Source organism: Dendrobates tinctorius, unplaced genomic scaffold, assembly GCF_039654945.1.
Source record: "Dendrobates tinctorius isolate UK_male_01 unplaced genomic scaffold, ASM3965494v1 ptg000168l, whole genome shotgun sequence".
Lineage (NCBI taxonomy): Eukaryota > Metazoa > Chordata > Amphibia > Anura > Dendrobatidae > Dendrobates > Dendrobates tinctorius.
In genome coordinates, this window is record NW_027361835.1 from 1,533,683 (window position 1) to 1,556,512 (window position 22,830).

The window sequence follows — 22,830 nt, forward strand, 5'->3', positions numbered from 1 at the left end:
ATATACAAGACTAAACTAAACACCCCACACACAAGCCCACCACTCCCAACCCCCGCACTGACCTGATAGCTGGTCCTGCATCTCATGCCTCAGTCCATGTCCAACGTCCATAGGCCAGATCAGGCAGTGCCAGTGTTTCCCCAAACACCCCAGTGTCCCATAGTCCCACAAGATAAACCCACCTCCCCCCAACCTAACACCTACACCCAAATCTATATCCCAATATACAATATATACAGAAATAAACACTACAACACCCAGAAATCACAAAGTCCAAGTTCGGCGCCTGCAGCCCTACATCACTGTATACCGATCACAAAACAAAAATCTACAGTGTCAGCGACAGCCCACCACCAGGAAAGCAGATGACCAGACTAGGGCACACTAAAAGAAAAGCCCCTCCAGAGGAGAGCGGCCCTACGTGTGCCCAGTCTCTCATACTCCAGAGAGCGCACCGTCACCAGGCCACCGAGTATGGTCCTAGACACATCGTCCACTGGGAGGATTTTCAATTGCGTCGATACTAAGCACCGTGCGTTCCACGTGTGATACCTAACCACTGCACTGGCTAGAAATAATGTGCAGCGGTCCCGGCCACCAAGGTCTCTGAATGCTCCATAGGACCGCTCCGCATAGGAGAGACCGGCCAGCCGAGACCAGCCAATGGAGGCGCCCACCCTGTTGTACACCTCTTTGTTAAAGGGACAATGAAGCAGGAAATGGTCCATGCTTTCCAGCCGGTACCACAATGCTCCCGAGGACAGTTCCTGTCCTCAGAGCTCCTACACTTCAGATTGTCCCTCACACACAGTTTCCCATGGAAGCAGCGCCAAGTCCCAAAACTTCGAGGGGATCCTGATAAAATTCAAAAGATGCAAACCCACCCCAAGGTCCCGATTTGTGCAATCCCTGAGCACCAGAGGCCTCTGGAAATGGGTCAACAGAATCCTATTGTCAAGGAGTTTCCTTGGCAGAGTCCTGATCTCCCACATTCCCAGACCCCACCGGCGAATTACCTTCAGAACCAAGGTAGCGTAAGCCAGAAGATGTCCATGCGGTGTGCGAAGATCCTTCACTTGCCCTCCTGTCTCCCATTCCTGGAAGAAAGGCTGAAACCATCCCCTATAGGAGAATACCCAAGGAGGAGCCCTCTCTTTCCAGAGGTTTGCAATATTGATCTTAATGAAGGTATCCACAAGGAATACCACAGGGTTGACCATACCCAACACTTCTAGTCTCCTCGTACGGTAAGTAACCTCCCTCTTGACCAGGTTCAGTCTATTCCCCCATAACAGTTGTAAGAACAAACTGTAGACCCGAGTCCAGAGAGACTCCGGCAAGATGCACACACTGCCCAGATAAATCAGTAAAGGGAGCAGGTAAGTTTTGATCAGGTTTACCCTTTCCCTGAGGGTCAAAGACCAACCCTTCCATTGGTTCACCTTCTGAGTGGCAATCTCTAGCTTGCTGTCCCAATTTTGTTTGGGGTAATCCCCCTGGCCAAATTCGCTGCCAAGGACTTTTGCAGAGACTTTGGGTCCTGGGTGTCCGGGAGATCAAAACCAGGATCTCTTCCTCCCAGCCAGAGACTCACACACTTATCCCGGTTGATCTTGGACCCGGATGCCTCCGAGCAGCGATCTACCTCTGACATCAGCCACCCTGCCTCCTCATGAGAGGAAACAAAAACAGTGACATCATCAGCATACGCCACCACTCTCAGAGTGGGTTCCGGTGATGCCCGGTCCATCCCGATTCTGGCCAACGGTCCACACTCCACAGCGGGCTCAAGGGACAACCCTGGCGATCACCAGATCCAACCTCAAAAGAGCTGCCTATCGAGCCGTTCACAAGCGGGAAACTCTCTGCCCCACCGTACAAGGTTTTAAGAAAATCAACAAATCCCCCCGGCAGGCCATATCTCAGAAGGACAGACCAGAGGTACTAGTGATTAACCCGATCAAACGCTTTTGCCTGGTCCAGTGACAGCATGTACTCCTTCCAGTGACCAGCCCTACCCTGCTCCACCGCCTCCCGGACACCGAGCACAGCACTAAATGTGCTGCGACCTGGAACAGAGCAATGCTGGGCCTCCGAAAGGAGTCGGGGGTGCAAATTTCCCCAGCCGATTAAACAGCACCTTTGCGATGTCCTGTGTGGCCCCAGGGCCCGAACTTGTAACCGTTCCCTCTGCAGCATCTCCGCGCCCTGGAAGCATCACTCTATTTTATATATTGAATTCTATAAAATATTTACGAGTTCAGTAAAGTGTTGGCTGTGGTTGATTTGGAGACACAGTAAATGTTTTCATCTGTATCTTAACTTTCAGAAACCAATAAAGTTTAATATTTCTAAAAACAGGAATAATTTCATCTCTCCAAACCTTCTGCCACCAAATCACGCTCCAGCCGCTGATTACATTAATAAAATACTCTGAAGGTTAATCATCGAACAATTATGATTTCTAGTCCCTTCTCCCAATCTGGCACATTAAGTGCAGGGAGGGGACTCGTAAAGATGGACGCAAAACACGGATACAAAGTGAATAATTACTGCTACAAGCTGAAGGAACAGAATCTTCCATCAGGCCGAGCGCTAAGTGCCTCCACCGACCCACGCACTTACAGAACTCCGTCTTTGTGGTTGACGTCTTCCTGTGTCTCCTCCGCGACTTCCACTTAATTCAGGAACGATTCAGGAATACAAGGTTTTCTGGTGAATATTCCCTGTCTCAGTTTACACTAAGTACCAGAAGTCGTTACATAGACTTAAGGCCCTTTTACATTTAGCGATGCACCAGCGATCCGACCCGGTCAGGATCGCTGGTGCATCGCTAAATGATCGCTAGTGAGCTTTCATACAGAAAGATCTCACAGCGATGCAGCAGCGACGCAGCGCACGATACTTACCATTCACACACAGCGATCCTGCGTCCTCCCGCCCGCCTCCACGCGTCGCTGGACGTCACAGCAGGAAGCCCAGCAGGAAGCAGACGACGAGAAATGGAGCCGGACATTCTCGCGCGATCAACGATGGACAGCGGGGGAGCCGGTCGCTGGTAAGTATCACACATAGCGATATCACTAGCAATATCGCTATAACGTCACAAAACCAGTGACGTTTTAGCGATATTGCTAGCGATATTGCTTAGTGTAAAACCCCCTTTAGGCTCATCTGTAGGGACCTGGACCCGTTACCCTCCTTTCTCGCGCACAGGATGTTAGGGTTGTGGATCGCACTGAATATAAAATATAGGTAAGTGCGATCGTGACCCGGGGTCCACTGTGCAGAGATGGTATACCGCTGCTATACAATAACGGACCGTGTGTAGTAAGATGCTCGCTGGACACCGGCGGGTAACCACTGACCCTGTGTAATAGGAAGCGGGCTCTGTTACTGCACAGAGTCCGCAGAACCGATGCCAGAGCTTGTTAAACCTCACAGGCTATGGCTAGAGGAGCGCTAGCGTGAGGTCACAGGACACTGCTACCGAGACACGAGAACAGTGCCCCTCTAGACCTGCTAGCGTCCGGAACCGCTACTGCGGAGCCAGGGAAAGTTCCCCCTGGAACACTTTACCCTGTTAACCGTCACAGGGCGCAGCAAACATTAATCTACTGCTCTGAGCATGTACTGCGTCTGCACTAGCGGTCGCCACTAACCAGCCTGAGCTTGGTGCTGGAAAGCACACTATCTATGCACGGCGCCGTACAGACAGACGCTGCAACACATGCGGTACTGTGAAGCCTGTGCTGACTGGCGCCCACTGGCGCTAACAGAGAGAGCTGACTGCACTGCGGCGCTAAGCAGTACCAGTACTGAGTGCTGCTAACCCTGCGACCCTAACTCATACACAACCGAGGGAGGGGAGTCATAATGAGCCATTCACCAGTCTCATACATCCGTCATCACACACACCACTATAACCATGAGAATTAATCTCTATCATAGCGCATGACGGGGCGGCCATGTGAGGCTTTTATAGCCATGACCTTCCTGATGGTGCAATCAGAGCAGGAGCAGGACCTGAGCATGTGACCTCCAATCTCCAATGAGAGATTGTGCCACGGGCATGCTCAGTGGACCGAAAGAAGGACTTAGTCCCTGGAGTTGCTCGCTGCTGACAAGCATGCCTTGCTATAGTTGGGCCAGAGGTGGCAGCAGCAACCAAACCCACAGTGCTGGTCTGAGCAGAGCACTGGGATCGACGGCCCTGCTGAGCAGCCTCCTCTGCGGCCAGTGAGGAATGGGAGACCGCAGAAGGCAAGGCTCAAGATTCCTCCTGTGCAGTGGCAGGAACCCGATGCCTAACACAGGACTTCCTCACCTCCCTTCTTTATATCAGCTTGATTACTGTCTCAAACTATTATAAAGATCCTTATATAAAAGACTTTCACCTTAAAGGGGTTTTGCTGGACAAATTGTATCCTCAAATTCTAAGACCATCTATTTTCTCAAACCTCGTCTCATCCATTGGGCACCATTTCAAATGTCAGCATCCTCCATACCTCTCATTCCACAACTCCTTCACCAGCTGTATTCCATGTCTGTGCTCCCCTGAACCCGGTACCTGTGGAGTTCCATTACTCCCCAGAAGTTTTTTTTCTCCACGGCTCAGGATATGGTCTGCCCCAACTCTCCATGTACCATGGAGCCTACAAAATCAATGTCCACCAACCTCAGGACCCAGGAACAAAAGTGAATAATCTGAGTCTTTACCTGACTTGAGGTTCTCTTCACCCTTCACCTACCAATCTCCAGAACTTCTGTCCATCTGGAATTTCCACAGCCTGATACTAAGCACTCACCAAGATTCATCACAACCCATCTTTTTCAAATCCATTCAATACCCATTATACTCTATACCTAAAGATTTTCCAGTCCATGCAATACCCAGAAATTTCCAGTATCTCTCCTTCCAAACATTCTAGGACCTATAAACATAATCTAGACCTAGTCACCTTCTGATTCATCCCGTATCCTCTTTATCTAATCTTCTGATCCATCCCGTATGCTCTATAGCTAATCTTCTGATCCATTCCGTATCCTCCATCTCTAATCTTCTGATCCATCCAATGCCCATGACCACCTAGTATCTTCTGCATCTAATTTAGTGTCTATCCATGATCCATCAAACCCCAAATACTCTACAATTCAATCTCCTTCCAGTCAATCAACAACCTCCCACTATGCAATCCTCATGATAGGCCATAATAGAAGTCTTCATCTAATCCAGTCACAAGTTTACTGAATGAGTTGGGGCCGAGCTCAATGGCTCAATGTCTGCTTCGACCATTCTGTCCTCCAGTGAAGCAGATACTCTTTCCATAGGCCGGGTTCACATTTCATTTTAGCAGTCCGTTAGACGGACTGCGTTACACCGCGGCATAACACGGTGTAACACAGTCTGTTAACACGGTCATTGCCCTCCATTGTCGGGCGCATCGCAACGCATGCCGTAAAGTGGCACGCTTTCGCGATGCGCCGTCATTCAGTGACGGAGCCTCGGACGCGGGCTGCAGTGTCTGAGGCTCCGTCACCGCTAGCGCAGATGGAGCATCTGCGCTGGCGGTATAGCATTAGGCATATCGCCTTATTCTATAGCGTTAACGCAACCCATCAATGCTATGCGCTGAACGGGCTGTGTTAACGCAATGTGAACCTGGTCTTATCCTCTCCGGCACTGTGCTCCGATTGTGATGGTGGCCCCATAGAGAATTAGTTGACCTGTGGTTGTGTGTCTGATGCGCAGCAACATTTTGTAGCAAGGATAAGAGTTCTTTATCTGCTAATGGATGGATCTCTGGCACTCACCGATCTGTAACTTACCACTTGTCCAGTGGACTGGTGATAACTTTTAAGTAAAGGGGGTTTTACACATAGCGATATCGCTAGCAATATCGCTAAAACGTTACTGATTTTGTGACGTTAATGCGATATTGCTAGCGATATCGCTATGTGTGATACTTACCTCCGACCGGCTCCCCCGCTGTCCATCGCTGATCGCGCGAGATCGGGCGGCTCCATTTCTCGTCGTCTGCTTCCTGCTGTGTGAGACGAGCGACGCGTGGAGGCGGGCGGGAGGACGTCAGGATCGCTGTGTGTGAAAGGTGAGTATCGTCCGCTGCGTCACTGCTGCATCGCTGTGAGATCTGCCTGTGTGACAGCTCACTAGCGATCATTTAGCGATGCACCAGCGATCCTGACCGGGTCGTATCGCTGGTCGTATCGCTGGTGCATCGCTAAATATAAAAGGGCCTTAAGCCTGAAAATCTTTTCACCTGACGAAGGAGCATTATGCTGATTTGTTAAGTGATAATCAGGAAGGATTATCAGGCAGAGTAAAGGTACCCTTACATTCTGGGGAAGACGTCGCACGTTCAGGGGCCATTATTTATTCTGCAGCCATTCATTGTTACAGCTGTGTACATTGTATTACGAGCCGCTTCAGCGCGGTCACTGCCGCCGTTATTATCGGAGTATTTATTTATCCCTAATTCTTCCACTTCACAAAATCTTTATTACTCTGTGATACAAACTGTAAAACTCTCTTCCTAGAAATAAACATTCACGATTCATTGTCCCTCATTAACAGCAGCACAGAATAATACAAAGTATTTATGCGTCAGCGAATCGCCGCGATAAGGCGCAAATGGAGCGGCAATCGACTGGTTAAATTACATTGTCAGTGAGTTGGAAAGTGGAATTAATGAGCTGCGCTCCGTCGCTCTGGGGGTCCGCACGTGACGCACAAATAACCAGCCGGGCTGCACTTTCCTTTAGTTTTCATTATAAAACAATATGAGAATTCATTTTCGTCCTATTAGTTATTAGCAGTGAGGCTGCTTTCAGTGCCGCCGCATCCACAGAGGCCACCGCAACTGCGTAGCCACCACAGCCTGTGCAAATGCTGCAGCCATCGCAAACGCATCTGACACCACAAACGCGCAGCTGCCGCAGCCACCACAGCCATAGCAGCAGCCACTGCAACTGCTGCAGCCACTCACAACCACCGCAGCAGCCGCACTTACCACCACCACCGCAGCCACCACAACCACCGCAGCCGCCACAACCACCGCAGCCACCACAACCACCGCAGCCACCACAACCACCGCAGCCGCCACAGCCACTGCAGCCGCCACAGCCCCCGCTTTGGTTTGGCAAAATACGATAACAGAAAATGAAGTGGAGACTGAAACAATGGAGGGAATTCAGAAGGTTTCACTACTACCCAGAAGTATTATTTACATGTAGTCAAAATAAAGACGGCGGCGAGGTTCCCCTCCCTCTAGGTCACCATACCCTGAGACAAATACATGGCATGTGTGCCGTGGGCAGGAGCCATGCACAAGTTTCCATGCTGACGTTTTTAGCCGGTTCCGTTATGATTATGAATGTAACAAAATTGACAGAAATCATCAGCGCAGAACTGCAGAGCTCACGACATCCTGGGAGTTGTAGTGTTACAGCAGCTGGTGAGGAGGCAGGTAAGTGGCCATCCTCTGCTCCATTCCTCACTGCTGCAGCCTCCTCTAAATGCTGTGGGAGACAGAACATATAAGTCACAGGAAGAACTGAGACGTCATCAGCAAGAAATCAGTTATGTCGGATGTAGAAAATACTCCACGCTGTACGTTATATGAGCCCCTCATGGCTCTTATATCCTCCACACTGAAGAAACTCGTGGCTCGTCTACCCTCCACATTGTGGCAGCTCATGGCTCGTCTACCCTCCACATTGTGGCAGCTCGTGGCTCGTCTACCCTCCACATTGTGGCAGCTCGTGGCTCTTGTACCCTCCACATTGTGGCAGCTCGTGGCTCTTGTACCCTCCACATTGTGGCAGCTCGTGGCTCTTGTACCCTCTACATTGTGACAGCTCGTGGCTCTTGTATCTTCCACATTGTGGCAGCTCGTGGCTCTTGTATCTTCCACATTGTGGCAACTCGTGGCTCTTATACCCTCTACATTGTGGCAGCTCGTGGCTCTTGTACCCTCCACATTGTGGCAGCTCGTGGCTCTTGTACCCTCTACATTGTGACAGCTCGTTGCTCTTGTATCTCCCACATTGTGGCAGCTCGTGGCTCTTGTATCTTCCACATTGTGGCAGCTCGTGGCTCTTATACCCTCTACATTGTGACAGCTCGTGGCTCTTGTATCTTCCACATTGTGGCAGCTCGTGGCTCTTGTATCTTCCACATTGTGGCAGCTCGTGGCTCTTATACCCTCTACATTGTGGCAGTTTGTGGCTCTTGTATCTTCCACATTGTGCCAGCTTGTGGCTCTTATACCCTCTATATTATGGCAGCTCATGGCTCGTATACTCTCCAAATTGTGACAGCTCGTGGCACTTGTATCCTCCACATTGTGGCAGCTCGTGGCACTTTTATCCACCACATTGTGGCAGCTCGTGGCTCTTGTATCCTCCACATTGTGGCAGCTCGTGGCTCTTGTATCTTCCACATTCTGGCAGCTCGTGACTCTTCTAACCTCTACATTGTGACAGCTCGTGGCTCTTGTATCCTCCACATTGTGGCAGCTCGTGGCACTTTTATCCTCCACATTGTGGCAGCTCGTGGCACTTTTATCCTCCACATTGTGGCAGCTCGTGGCTCTTGTATCTTCCACATTGTGGCAGCTCATGGCTCTTGTATCTTCCACATTGTGGCAGCTCGTGGCTCTTATACCCTCTACATTGTGGCAGTTTGTGGCTCTTGTATCTTCCACATTGTGGCAGCTCGTGGCTCTTATACCCTCTATATTATGGCAGCTCGTGGCTCGTATACTCTCCAAATTGTGACAGCTCGTGGAACTTGTATCCTCCACATTGTGGCAGCTCGTGGCACTTTTATCCTCCACATTGTGGCAGCTCGTGGCTCTTTTATCCTCTACATTGTGGGAGCTCGTGGCTCTTTCGTCATCCACATTGTGGCAGCTCAAGGCACTTGCATCATTCACATTGTGGCAGCTCGTGGTTCTTATACCCTCTACATTGTGGCAGCTCATGGCTCGTCTACCCTCCACATTGTGGCAGCTCGTGGCTCTTTTATCCTCAACATTGTTGCAGCTCCTGGCTCTTTCGTCATCCACATTGTGGTAGCTCGTGGCACTTGTATCTTCCACATTGTGGCAGCTCGTGGCATTTGTATCTTCCACATTATGGCAGCTCGTGGCTCTTATACCCTCCACATTGTGGCAGCTCGTGGCTCTTGTACCCTCCACATTTTGGCAGCTCGTGGCTCTTGTACCCTCCACATTGTGGAAGCTCGTGGCTCTTGTACCCTCTACATTGTGACAGCTCGTGGCTCTTGTATCTTCCACATTGTGGCAGCTCGTGGCTCTTGTATCTTCCACATTGTGGCAGCTCGTGGCTCTTATACCCTCTACATTGTGGCAGCTCGTGGCTCTTGTACCCTCCACATTGTGGCAGCTCGTGGCTCTTGTACCCTTTACATTGTGACAGCTCGTGGCTCTTGTATCTCCCACATTGTGGCAGCTCGTGGCTCTTGTATCTTCCACATTGTGGCAGCTCGTGGCTCTTATACCCTCTACATTGTGACAGCTCGTGGCTCTTGTATCTTCCACATTGTGGCAGCTCGTGGCTCTTGTATCTTCCACATTGTGGCAGCTCGTGGCTCTTATACCCTCTACATTGTGGCAGTTTGTGGCTCTTGTATCTTCCACATTGTGCCAGCTTGTGGCTCTTATACCCTCTATATTATGGCAGCTCATGGCTCGTATACTCTCCAAATTGTGACAGCTCGTGGCACTTGTATCCTCCACATTGTGGCAGCTCGTGGCACTTTTATCCTCCACATTGTGGCAGCTCGTGGCTCTTGTATCCTCCACATTGTGGCAGCTCGTGGCTCTTGTATCTTCCACATTCTGGCAGCTCGTGACTCTTCTAACCTCTACATTGTGACAGCTCGTGGCTCTTGTATCCTCCACATTGTGGCAGCTCGTGGCACTTTTATCCTCCACATTGTGGCAGCTCGTGGCTCTTGTATCCTCCACATTGTGACAGCTCGTGGCTCTTGTATCTTCCACATTGTGGCAGCTCATGGCTCTTGTATCTTCCACATTGTGGCAGCTCGTGGCTCTTATACCCTCTACATTGTGGCAGTTTGTGGCTCTTGTATCTTCCACATTGTGGCAGCTCGTGGCTCTTATACCCTCTATATTATGGCAGCTCGTGGCTCATATACTCTCCAAATTGTGACAGCTCGTGGCACTTGTATCCTCCACATTGTGGCAGCTCGTGGCACTTTTATCCTCCACATTGTGGCAGCTCATGGCTCTTGTATCCTCCACATTGTGGCAGCTCGTGGCTCTTTTATCCTCTACATTGTGGGAGCTCGTGGCTCTTTCGTCATCCACATTGTGGCAGCTCAAGGCACTTGCATCATTCACATTGTGGCAGCTCGTGGTTCTTATACCCTCTACATTGTGGCAGCTCATGGCTCGTCTACCCTCCACATTGTGGCAGCTCGTGGCTCTTTTATCCTCAACATTGTTGCAGCTCCTGGCTCTTTCGTCATCCACATTGTGGTAGCTCGTGGCACTTGTATCTTCCACATTGTGGCAGCTCGTGGCATTTGTATCTTCCACATTATGGCAGCTCGTGGCTCTTATACCCTCCACATTGTGGCAGCTCGTGGCTCATACCCTCTATATTATGGCAGCTCGTGGCTCTTAAACCCTCCAAGTTGTGGCAGCTCGTGGCACTTGTATCCTCCACATTGTGGCAGCTCGTGGCTCTTATAACCTCTACATTGTGACAGCTCGTGGCTCTTGTCGTCCACATTGTGGCAGCTCGTGGCTCTGATCCCCTCCGCATTGTGGCTGCTCGTGGCTCTTATACCCTCCACATTGTGGCAGCTTGTGGCTCTTATACCCTCCACATTGCGGCTGCTCGTGGCTCTTATACCCTCCACATTGTGGCATCTCGTGGCTCTTGTATCCTTCATTGTGGCAGCTCGTGGCTCATATCTTCCACATTGTGGCAGCTCGTGGCTCTTTTATCCTCCACATTGTGGCAGCTTGTGGTTTTTATCCTCCACATTGTGGCAGCTCGTGGCTCTTTTATTCTCCACATTGTGGCAGCTCGTGGCTCTTTTATCCTCCACATTGTGGCAGCTTGTGGCTTTTATCCTCCACATTGTGGCAGCTCGTGGCTCTTTTATCTTCCACATTGTGGCAGCTCGTGCTTCTCATACCCTCTACATTGTGGCAGCTCATGGCTCGTCTACCCTCCACATTGTGGCAGCTCGTGGCACTTGTATCTTCCACATTGTGGCAGCTCGTGGCACTTGTATCTTCCACATTGTGGCAGCTCGTGGCAATTGTATCTTCCACATTGTGGCAGCTCATAGCTCTTATACCCTCCACATTGTGGCAGCTCGTGGCTCTTATACCCTCCACATTGTGGCAGCTCGTGGCTCTTATACCCTCTATATTATGGCAGCTCATGGCTTATACCCTCCAAATTGTGGCAGCTCGTGGCTTATACCCTCCACACTGTGGCAGCTCATGGCTCCTATACCCTCCACATTGCAGCTGCTCGTGGCTCTTATACCCTCCACATTGTGGCAGCTCGTGGCTCTTGTATCCTTCACATTGTGGCCGCTTGTGGCTTTTATCCTCTACATTGTGGCAGCTCGTGGCTCTTTTATCCTCTACATTGTGGCAACTCGTGGCTCTTATATCCTCCACATTGTGGCAGCTCGTGGCTCTTATACCTTCCAAATTGTGGCAGCTCAAGCCTTTTATATCTTTCATATTGTGGCAGCTTGTGGTTTTCATGCCGTCTACATTGTGGCAGATCGTGGCTCTTTTATCCTCCACATTGTGGCAGCTCATGGCATATATCTTCCACATTGTGGCAGCTCGTGGCTTATATCTTCCACAATGTGGCAACTCGTGGCTCTTTTATCCTCTACATTGTGGCAACTCGTGGCTCTTATACCCTCCACATTGTGGCAGCTCGTGGTTCTTATATCCTCCACATTGGGGCAGCTCGTGGCTTTTCTATCCTCCACATTGTGGCAGCTTGTGGCTCTTATATCCTCCACATTGGGGCAGCTCGTGGCTTTTCTATCCTCCACATTGTGGCAGCTTGTGGCTCTTAGATCCTCCACATTGTGGCAGCTCGTGGCTCTTATACCCTACACATTGTGGCAGCTCGTGGCTCTTATACCCTCCACACTGTGGCAGCTCGTGGCTCTTATCCCCTCTATATTATGGCAGCTCGTGGCTTATACCCTCCAAATTGTGGCAGCTCGTGGCTCTTATATCCTCCACATTGTGGCAGCTCGTGGCTCTTATACCTTCCAAATTGTGGCAGCTCATGCCTTTTATATCTTCCACATTGTGGCAGCTTGTGGTTTTCATACCCTCTACATTGTGGAAGCTCATGGCTCTTATATCTTCCTCACTGTGGCAGATCGTGGCTCTTTTATCCTCCACATTGTGGCAGCTCATGGCTTATATCTTCCACATTGTGGCAGCTCGTGGCTTATATCTTCCACAATGTGGCAGCTCGTGGCTATTTTATCCTCTACATTGTGGCAGCTCATGGCTCTTATACCCTCCACATTGGGGCAGCTCGTGGCTTTTCTATCCTCCACATTGTGGCAGCTCGTGGCTCTTATATCCTCCACATTGGGGCAGCTCATGGCTTTTCTATCCTACACATTGTGGCAGCTTGTGGCTCTTATACCCTCTAAATTGTGGCAGCTCGTGGCTCTAATACATTCCAAATTGTGGCAGCTCATGCCTTTTATATCTTCCACATTGTGGCAGCTTGTGGTTTTCATACCCTCTACGTTGTGGAAGCTCATGGCTCTTATATCTTCCTCACTGTGGCAGCTCGTGGCTCTTTTATCCTTACCACATTGCGGCAGCTCGTGGCATTCCTTTATTGCATTAAGCGCGAGCTTCACAAACTTGAAAAAACGATTCTCTAGAGAAGAGGATGGTGACAGAATTTATATTTGTGTTGCATCAGTACGTGGTCAGCTTTTCAATGCTGGAAACCTCCAGCAGGTTTCTCATTTTTATATATGAATATGTTTTTATACATACACGCATATACATATATACAATATATTGGACTCATGGACCAAAAACTGAAGATTTTCAGATCCAGTACACTGCTGACGATGAATCCTTTTATGCATTTTGCCATTATTTTACTAGTATTTTTCTGTAAATGAAAAGTGGAATAATTTGCCGACTCCTGATGTGAGACTACGCAGAGTATGAGAGTATTGGCACCCCTAATAAGCCAAGCTATAAATCCATACATCTAATAGATATTTAAGATAATTTACTCAACGGGAAAATTAATAAATAAAATATTGCTTAAAATGATATAATAAAAATAAGAACTCCGGTAATATGGGTCATACGAATCGCTACAGTGAGGAGAAGATAAACCGGTTGCAGAAATTCTAGATGTGAAGCCTGAAAGGAGAAGTTTCTACTAACAACTCTTACAATGATTTGTCCTGTAATTCTCCAGGATCTCATCGTCCTTCTGTGAATTCTCTGACCTGGATATGGATGGCGTTGATCATCGGGTCCAGATATTTGCAGGATTTTCGTTCCATTCCCATTATTACAGAACGGATTGTGATTTCGTAGATTGTCAGCTCCTTCGGGCACAGGATCCTCTTTGATTTTCTCTTGGTTGAATGTTCGTTTCTTTTTATTATTTGATTTTCTATATTAGAATTTGGCTTCTTCTGATTATGTATAGTTATTGCTCTACAAATAAAGAATATTAAGGTATTATTTTTACTGTATTCGGATTACTCTTCGTTACAGAGAGTGACACTTAGCAGCAGACTTGAGTTTATCTGTTCTGAGCTCGGGCTCCACGAACAACATTCGTGAAATATATATAGTGATGGATCAATATCCCGACATTCAGGGGAAAGACTTGGAACAATCATCAGGACAGGGCCAACAATCCGCTCCGTGTATAACTTGTAATTTAGGTTACGCTACATTTTAAAGTGGAAAAGAAAAAAAAAAAAAAGTCTCCCAAGTTTGAAGATGGAAAAGAACAGAACGATGCAGATGTTCTAGAGGATAAATAACAGACGGATTGTGCGTGGGATTCTCTCTGGTGAAGCGGCGTTCATCCCGGGATTGTGTGCCAGGAAACATTCTCCACAAGTGAAATCTTGTTATTATAGATGAAATTAAAGGTTGCCCTTAGTCAAAGGGTTTTTAGGATTTTACACTGAGTCAGACATTCTTCTCCTCAAGTGAGACGAGACCTGCACTGGTTTCCAAGCGTCGCCCAACGTTGTAAAATACAATATCGGATATCTCCACATCGGTCATCTCCGGCATTATTAGATTTATAACTTTGAAGAATTGCCTATGGAGGGCGAGTACGACTGTAACCGCAAAAAATAGGACTGAAGAAAAGTTACCTGTAGGGAAGGTAAGTACTGAGAACCTGACCGCAAAAAAAGGGAGTGCAGAAAAGATTGTAAAAAATACGACATTAATTCACGTGACTGTAAAGAACGCGAGTGAAGACAATATGACTGTCGAGAATGTAACAAGAAAAAATGAGACTGAAGAAAAACAGAAACTCCGCTCAGACTGATGCCACCGTAGACAATTCCACAAGTAAAAATGTAACTCAGCTGCTAATACATTTTAAGAATTAGACGTGTAGGAAATACAACTGTAGAAATCTGACTGAAAAATATATGAATTAAAGATACGACGCTAAATCACATGACGGCAGAAACCGCAGGAATTGCAACTCAGTGGCTGCAGAGAAAACAACCGTAAAACAGGATTGGGAATAGGGCCATAAGAAATAGAGAATAAATCCAGAGAAGTGGCTGTAACATGCAAGTGTAACCAGTACGATGGCAAAATATGGCCTTATGTAACACAACTAGAAGAAATGAATGTGACGAATACGACAACTGAACGGGACAAAAGAAAACACAAAGATAAAAGCACAAAAAACGATTGTGATGACGTGGCTGCCGGCGATACCGCTGCAATATGACCGCAGCAGAAACTACTAATACAAGCAGAAAATATGGCTGAAAGCAAAATGAAAACACAACTGTACAGAATAAAAGCCAAAAGATCAGAGAATGCAACCACGGAAGAGATGACCAGAGAGAAAAGGACACGACTGTAGAAGATCTGCGGGCACACGATCGTGGAAGGTACAGCCGTGGAAATGACCCGTCTGTCACTTACATGGAGAATATAACTGTACAAAATACACAAAACGCTGACGGAACCAAGCGTGACGATGAACGATAAGACGGCAGAGAACACCTCCGAGGAAGCAGGAGCCGGCTCCGGGATACAAGCGCTAATGCAAAATACTGCAAGTGGGAACGAGGCCGCGAGATACAGAGTTTGTGTTGCGTTAAATGCTTTCCTTTTCACATTTTCTTCTGGGGAAAGTGTTAAAAAAAAATTATTCATCAAAACACAATCCAGAGACCTATAAAAGAAGACGCTCTCCCTGTGGCATTTTCTGGGACGTTGTTTTTGCTCAGACTTTTTTTTTTTTTGCAGATTTGACTTCTTAGAATCATTCTTTGGAGCTGGAGGTGAACACAACCTCATGTAATGGAATCATACGCTCCCTCCTAATGAGAAGATTTCTCCCGTTGATATTTCACATTGATATTTTATGAACTGAAATCTGAGTCTCAGAAAATCCTGCAAGAGAAAACAGAAAATGCTCCGGTGTCGGCGGCCGGATATCGGCACAGGGTAGAAACTGCCCGAATACGCCGGGTCTGTAAGCCGTCCGTCACCACAGATGGCAACATGTCATTCCGTGCTGATCGCCAGAAACTTGTTTGTAACCACAATGAACTGTAAAACAGAGGACGAAGCGAGGAGGAAGAGGAGAAGGAGGAAGAGCTGACGCTTCATTTCTGGTTAATACTCTATGTTTGCACCAAATATTGTCATTAAATGGGATGGACGGAACATCAAAAAGGAGTGTGCTATGTCTTTATTTAATATGTCTTTAATAAAAAAATGAGATTATTATTCAGTGCTCACTATTAACAATTTGTGCTGTGCTATTAGTATATGTGTATGGGTCTTTACACCTACTAGATAATTATTATTTACAATAGTTGCCATTATTAGGCTATCTTCCCACCATGAGCTTTTGGTGAGATTTTCATGCTGCAGATTTTCTAAACTATAATAATTAAAAAAAAAAAAAAAAAAAATACGGTAATATAATTTTAAAATAAACTGTTTTGTTTTTTTAAATATGCAGCGTAAAACCTCATTGTGGGAAGGTGGCCTTAGTGTTCTCTAATTAGTGTGATTTAGGGATCGGTCTCGTTTTCTGCAGGCAGTAATCTCGGTAGGAACACAATGGCCTGACATCGCGGCGGCCGAGCTGTGAGCATCATCATTTCCAGGCTCATGACACAGACGAGTTTCTTCTCTTTCCTTCTGAAGTCTCAGCTTTTCCTGAGCTTTCTGGCTGGCGTTATGTGTAAGTGGCCACACAGATCACAGGGCCCATATCAATGCAATGTTTTCCTTTGATCCGCCGTCTTCTCTGTAAAGTAACTCTTCTGGCCACAAATCGTATGTTGTTTTTATTTACAATATTAGAAAGGGTTTTTTTTTTTATTATCTTTTTTAATAATATTGAAGACAATATCATTATATTGGGGACGGTGCTGTGCAGAGGAAGGAATCGCAGTTAATCACAGAAGGACATGGCTTTCTGTAGGTTTTATAGATGTGGACGTTCGCAATGTATCTCATGCGACTAAATCCCCCGAAATCTTTTCACATAATACAGGGGAACAGTTTTCATCAAACATTCTATAATTGTAGCCGGACTGAAGGGGTTAATAGAACGGTCAGGATGCGAGATCCGACATGAAGGACGCACAAGTCAGAAGCAATGAACCCGACGGCACCGAGCATCTCGGCTGTTTCCAAACATTTCTCAGCCCTGGAACGTCCGCGATAAAGAATCCGGTAAGAGGCGAGACGGGAAGGAGATCTCAGCCGGGAATCTCTCTGGATGGTCACATCACTGACCGGACGCCGCAGACCATGGCCGGATCTCACCCTACAATATCTTATTAATTGCTTCTTTGTTACAGGCGATTTATTAACCCCTCTTTTGCTGCTCAGTGTTTCTGTTCTTCTTCTGCACAAGGCTGGTTAATAATTAGGAAATGTTTGTGATATTTTCTCTTTTACGTCTGATCATGACAGTGCAGAGTATTTAAGGTTGTCCACATGCTATGTCTCATGATTAGGGGTTCACCGCCGGAATGCGTCAGTTTCACCAGTCGCCTGGTGCACAAGCCGGGATGCTTTTTAATTGACAAAATAAAGGCGACGTTTTATTCACATTCATCTTGTTTTCAACGTTTGTAATTTTTTCCTTTTCTTCCTGCAGTGACCGGCACCAGGGCGGCGCCGAGTGTTGACGGTGTCATACCCGGGTGCATCATCGTGGTGAGATGACGTTCGCTCTTTTTTCTCCATCCAGGCACTACAATGAATTTCTGTGAATGTGAATTTGACGCACAAGTGACACAAAACACACACAGGCCGGTGTACACACCGCACCACGGGCCGGAGGCTGAGGATTACTGTCTCCCAAGAGCTGACAATCTAGACCCGTCCATTCCTCCTTTCTGTCCCATCCCAAAACTGTTTAAACAGGGAGAGGCGCGGAGAGGAGCGCAGATCTGCATGGCCCGCCGGTGCGAAGCCAAAACTGTATTTATTAATAAAAATAACTTCTAGACAGAAAACATGTTTTCAGTCTGGCACTTCCACTGCAACGCGCCCAATAATAATAATCACGAGCATCAGCGACACAGAGAAACAGGATAATGACTGCGCCGCTCTTCCTCCGCCGCCGATCCATCATAACATGTCACTGTATTTACAGATTGCAGCAGAGGAAGATGCAGAACGGAAGAAATATTTAATATGGAAAAAGGAAAACAACACAACTGCTCTGATACACGAAGAGCGAGCGATCTCAGAGGATTCCAGAGTGCTACATGACCGGCACCACACAACGGCACTGCACAACCCCACACTAACGGGAATCAGTGACCCCAACCTCAGGGGGGGAGGCCGCTATATGTCCCACATGGAAGATGTCCTAATACAGAACTCTACAATCAGCTCCTGCCCAGCCTGAGATGGCTGCTAACAGCGAGTAATAGATTGTAGGTCTTTTCTATTCTTATAAAAATACTTCACATGACATAACTGAGACATTACAAAATAAAATACAACAGAACAAAACATAAGAACAAAACTACAATCTGACGACAAGATGGCAAAATAAGACACAAATCACCAAGAAATAAACCAGAAATGGAAACAATATGAAAAAAAGTTCTCGACCTACAAAACGGGGAAAAATAAAAATTAAAAATTAAAGAGACAAAATAATAAAGAAAATAAAACTAAAAAGGCAAGAAACAAAATAACTATAACTACACGAATGCCCCCGTAAAATAATAAATAGCATAAAATCATGTAAAACCCCGGCCCACCTTCTTTCATACTATTATATACAACCCCAAACTACATTCACACCGTCCTATACAATATTATATACACTATATACAATATAAACATATGACACTAAACCAAATAATACAAGACATCGAAACACAACAAATACCTACTGGTCCACCGCCTTACCTCACAGCCTCCCCCTTACACCACCACAACAAACCTAAATACAACTCAATATAATTTTTTTTATTTTTTTGGTTGGTTTTTTTTGTTACTATATATAAATACACATATAAACTAACTATCCCACCACCCCTGATCCAGCTCTGGCCACAAAGTTCAGGAATTCTCTGAGCTAGGATCAGGCCCCAGTACTTCTTGGGGATACTGTTAGAATTTACAAACTCAAGCCAACCTCTAGATCCCAACTTGGGCAGTCCTTGAGGACCAATGATCTCTGAAAATGCAAAAGTAAGACCCGCATGTCGAGGAGCTTCCTCAGGAGGGACCTCACCTCCTCCCACATTCCCAGACCCCACCAGCGCATCATTTTTAGAACCAGGGTAACATAAGCCGGGAGATGCCCGTGCGGTGTGCGAAGATCCTTCAATCTTCCCCCTGTCTCCCATTCCTGGAAGAAAGGCTGAAACCATCCATTGCAGGAGAACACCCACGGAGGAGCCATCTCTTTCCAGAGGTTTGCCACGTTAACCTTCAAAAAGGTGTTCACTAGGAACACCACGGGGTTCACCATAATTCAGCCCCCCTAGTCTCCTCGTGTGGTAAGTGACCTCCCGCTTGACTAGGTTCAGTCTATTCCCCCATAACATCTGGAAGAACAGACTGTAGACCCGAGTCCAGAGAGGCTGTGGCAAGAAACAGACGCTGCCCAGGTAGATTAGCACGGGTCACAGGAAAGCTTTGCACAGGCCAACCCTTCCCTCAGGGTCAAAGACCAACACTTCCATTGGTCCACTCTTTGGGCGACACCTTTGATTCTGCCTTCCCAGTTTTTCATGTGTTAATCACCCTGGCCAAATTCGATGCCTAGGACTTTGGCATGTTCTTGGGGTTCTGGGAGGGTGTCCGGAAGTTCAAACCCGGGATCCCCACCTCCCAGCCAGAGACTCTCACACTTGTCCTGGTTGACCTTGGACCCGAAAGCTTCTGAGTAGCTCTCCACTTCTGACATCACCACCATCGCCTCCTCTTGCCAAGAAACAAAGACTGTGACATCATCTGCGTAGGCCACTGCCTCAGGATAGTCTCTGGCGCCACCCCGCCCATCCTCACCCCCGCCAATGGTTCACAATCGACCCTTCTGAGGAAGGGATCGATCTCAAACGCGTAAAGCAAAGGGTTAAGAGGGCAGTCTTGGCGGACACCAGACCTTACCGTGAAAGGTTGTCCAATCCACCAGTTTACCAGAGGGAAAGTCTCAGCCCCTGCATACAATGTCTTAAGCCAGTCCACAAACCCCCCTGGCAGACCATACCTCAAAAGAGTGGACCAGAGGTACTCGTGGTCGATCTGATCAAAGGCTTTTGCCTGATACAGGGTCAGTAGGAACCCCTTCCAATGGCCCGTCCTGCTCAACGGCCTCTCGGACACTTAGAACAGCACTGAAAGTGCTACGGCCAGGAACGCAACAGTGCTGAGCCTCCGAAAGGAGCTGTGGTGCAGACTTCACCAGTTGAAATGCCCTCCAAAGACCACCTGTCGACTCGAAAATAAGAAAGGTTTGATCTTCATGAAGAGACATTTGCTGTCCTACTTGGTTTGGGGACCATAGATGTTAATGAGCCGAAGCTCCTGTCCCCCCATGGAGACATCTAGGATCAAGCATCACCCCATTTCTAATACGATTTATCACCTGAATTCAACCGCTGCGGTCTTAAAAAGAACCCCCACCCCGCTATACGGATCGGCCGCAAGAGACCAGTAGAAGAGCCCATGCCTCCACTCCTGCCTTGCTTTATGCATGGTTGATAGGTCAGTCAACCTGGTCTCCTGCAATAACAAAATGTCAGCATCAAGTTGGCAGAGAAAAAAGCCGTGTACCTTGCCGCTTCTGACTTTATGCTGGCAACATTAATGGTTGCCAGCGTCAACGGGGTGGGTGCCGCCATCATGATTGATTGAATTAGATAGCCTTTTTCTTCCCACCCCCAAGTTTCACCCTCTTCCTCTGACAATGATGAGCTTTTAGTGCGCTTAAGACACACAGACTCATCCATTCTCTCCTTACATACACTCTGGCTGGCCCCTGTCTGGTGGTCCTGAGGTAGTCCTCCCCAGAGGGCCCTTTATTTGCTCCCTGAGTAGACCCAGCAACCTCCTGAGCCCCAAAAACCTTGTCCACAACCACCAGGTTCCCATCCTCCCCCTCTGGAGGGGAGTCCTGGAGGGCACGGAACCGGTAGGAGAGATCCTCCGGGGGGGGGGGGGCTGGACCTTCCAGTGGCACCTGGACCAGGGATAGAGAGTTAGAGGGGTCGCACTCCAAGGAGGAGGATCGGGACCCGGACCTCCTCTTATCCTTTGTTGGTTTTCCTGTTACCCTTTTTCTGTTGCTGTGACCACTCCCCCTCTCCCTCATCCAGACTGTCGCCGGATGAAGGTTCCTGGGAAGACATGGTTTCCGCCTGCTCCTCCCTTTCAAGTCTCCTGACTTCCTCGCTCAATTCACTGTGTTTAGAATCCCCAGCTGCAAGTGAAGTGCCCGGGTCAGGGTTTAGGATCATTACTCCTTGCCCCCTGTTCCCATGGCGTTGCTCCTGCCGCCTGATGTTGGATGGCGGCAGCTTGCTCCTCACCGGTTCCCTGCCTCCTCCGCCCCTACTGGTCCCTACACCGACAAGATTAGTCCCGGCTTTCGCCTGTCCCACACTCGCCGCGTTCAGAACCGCATTGGCAAAGGAACACGGATAGGGACTGAACGGGTGACTGCGGTCACCACACAAGTTATACCTAATCCTGCCACAGGTAGCAGCGAGATGGCCGAGGTCCCCACACAGAGCGCATTTATGGGTGGTACACTGTGCTCTAAAGTGTGCGGGGCTGTGTGGTGCTAATAAAAATATGGATATCTTATAGCCTACATATTGTAATATATTGTTTATATGCTTTGATATAGTGTGGTCACTAGACCAAGGGTGGAAAGTATTGCAAATATGAAATATGGTTGTTTGAATCCAAACACTATATATTGCAATATACTATGGTGTAATATCTTTAATGAATATTTATGTTGCTTGAACAAGGAAGTCTTGTGTTCAATAATAGTATGATGCTCGGAGACAAGGGAGACCAAAATGTTTTGATGGTTTCATGTAGCAATGGTCATGCATGACATCAATAATCGAGGACCGATTGTGATACAAATGAGACGAGTATGAGTGTGTGCCTGGGTTACGATAGGTATCCAGTTTTCAGAATAGGTGATTATGGAAGTCATGCTGCCCTTATAGCTTCCATCTTAGAGTTTTATGCTATAATCATGAAGAGTTAACTTTGTAACAAGTAACATATGTTGAACTTTGAACAGTGACAGATAATCTTGATTGTTAGAGGACATGCCTGTGGCAAACAGATCTTGGGTTGTAATCAGTAGCAAACAACCTTCAAGCATTGTGCTATTGTTAAGAGACATACCAGTGACAAATAAAGTTTGTTTGCACCAACCCAAGATTTAAGATTGTAGTAGTCTATAACAAACAGACCTTGAAGTCTTGTGCTGTTATCAAGACAACAAACAACTGTGCAATGGCAAGATACTGATGATTCAGCAGATGTAATAGGGGAGGATGTGGGAGTTGTGTATAAAACGGTGGACCCTGTGTCAGTGAGGTAGGGACATTTCCAGAAGGTATCGTGGATGCACGGTTTCTGTGATGACAAGACCAGAGTATTTCCTTCTCGCTGACACTGTGGTCCCTCCAGTGGAGAAGTGATGTTACAATACTTGGTAATGTATAGTATTGATGCTTATTTCTCTATGTACTATAATTCATATTAATTGTATGAGTCACATGAAATTAATTAACACAAAACAGGGTAATATTATATTTGCCATTCCATAATTTAGCATTATCCTGATTTAATCTTAATAAATTGTTACATTATTGTTTTACCATAAAACTGTATTCAGTGTGCCTAATTTGTATATTAGTGAGCGTTATGTAAGTAAGGGCGTACCTGCCCTGTCACTTTGACTTGGCAATACAGGCTGCTGCACCTGTGACAGATCTTCGGCTGCCCCTGGTAGAAAATTAAGATCCTGTCCCTCCCCAAAAATGTTGAG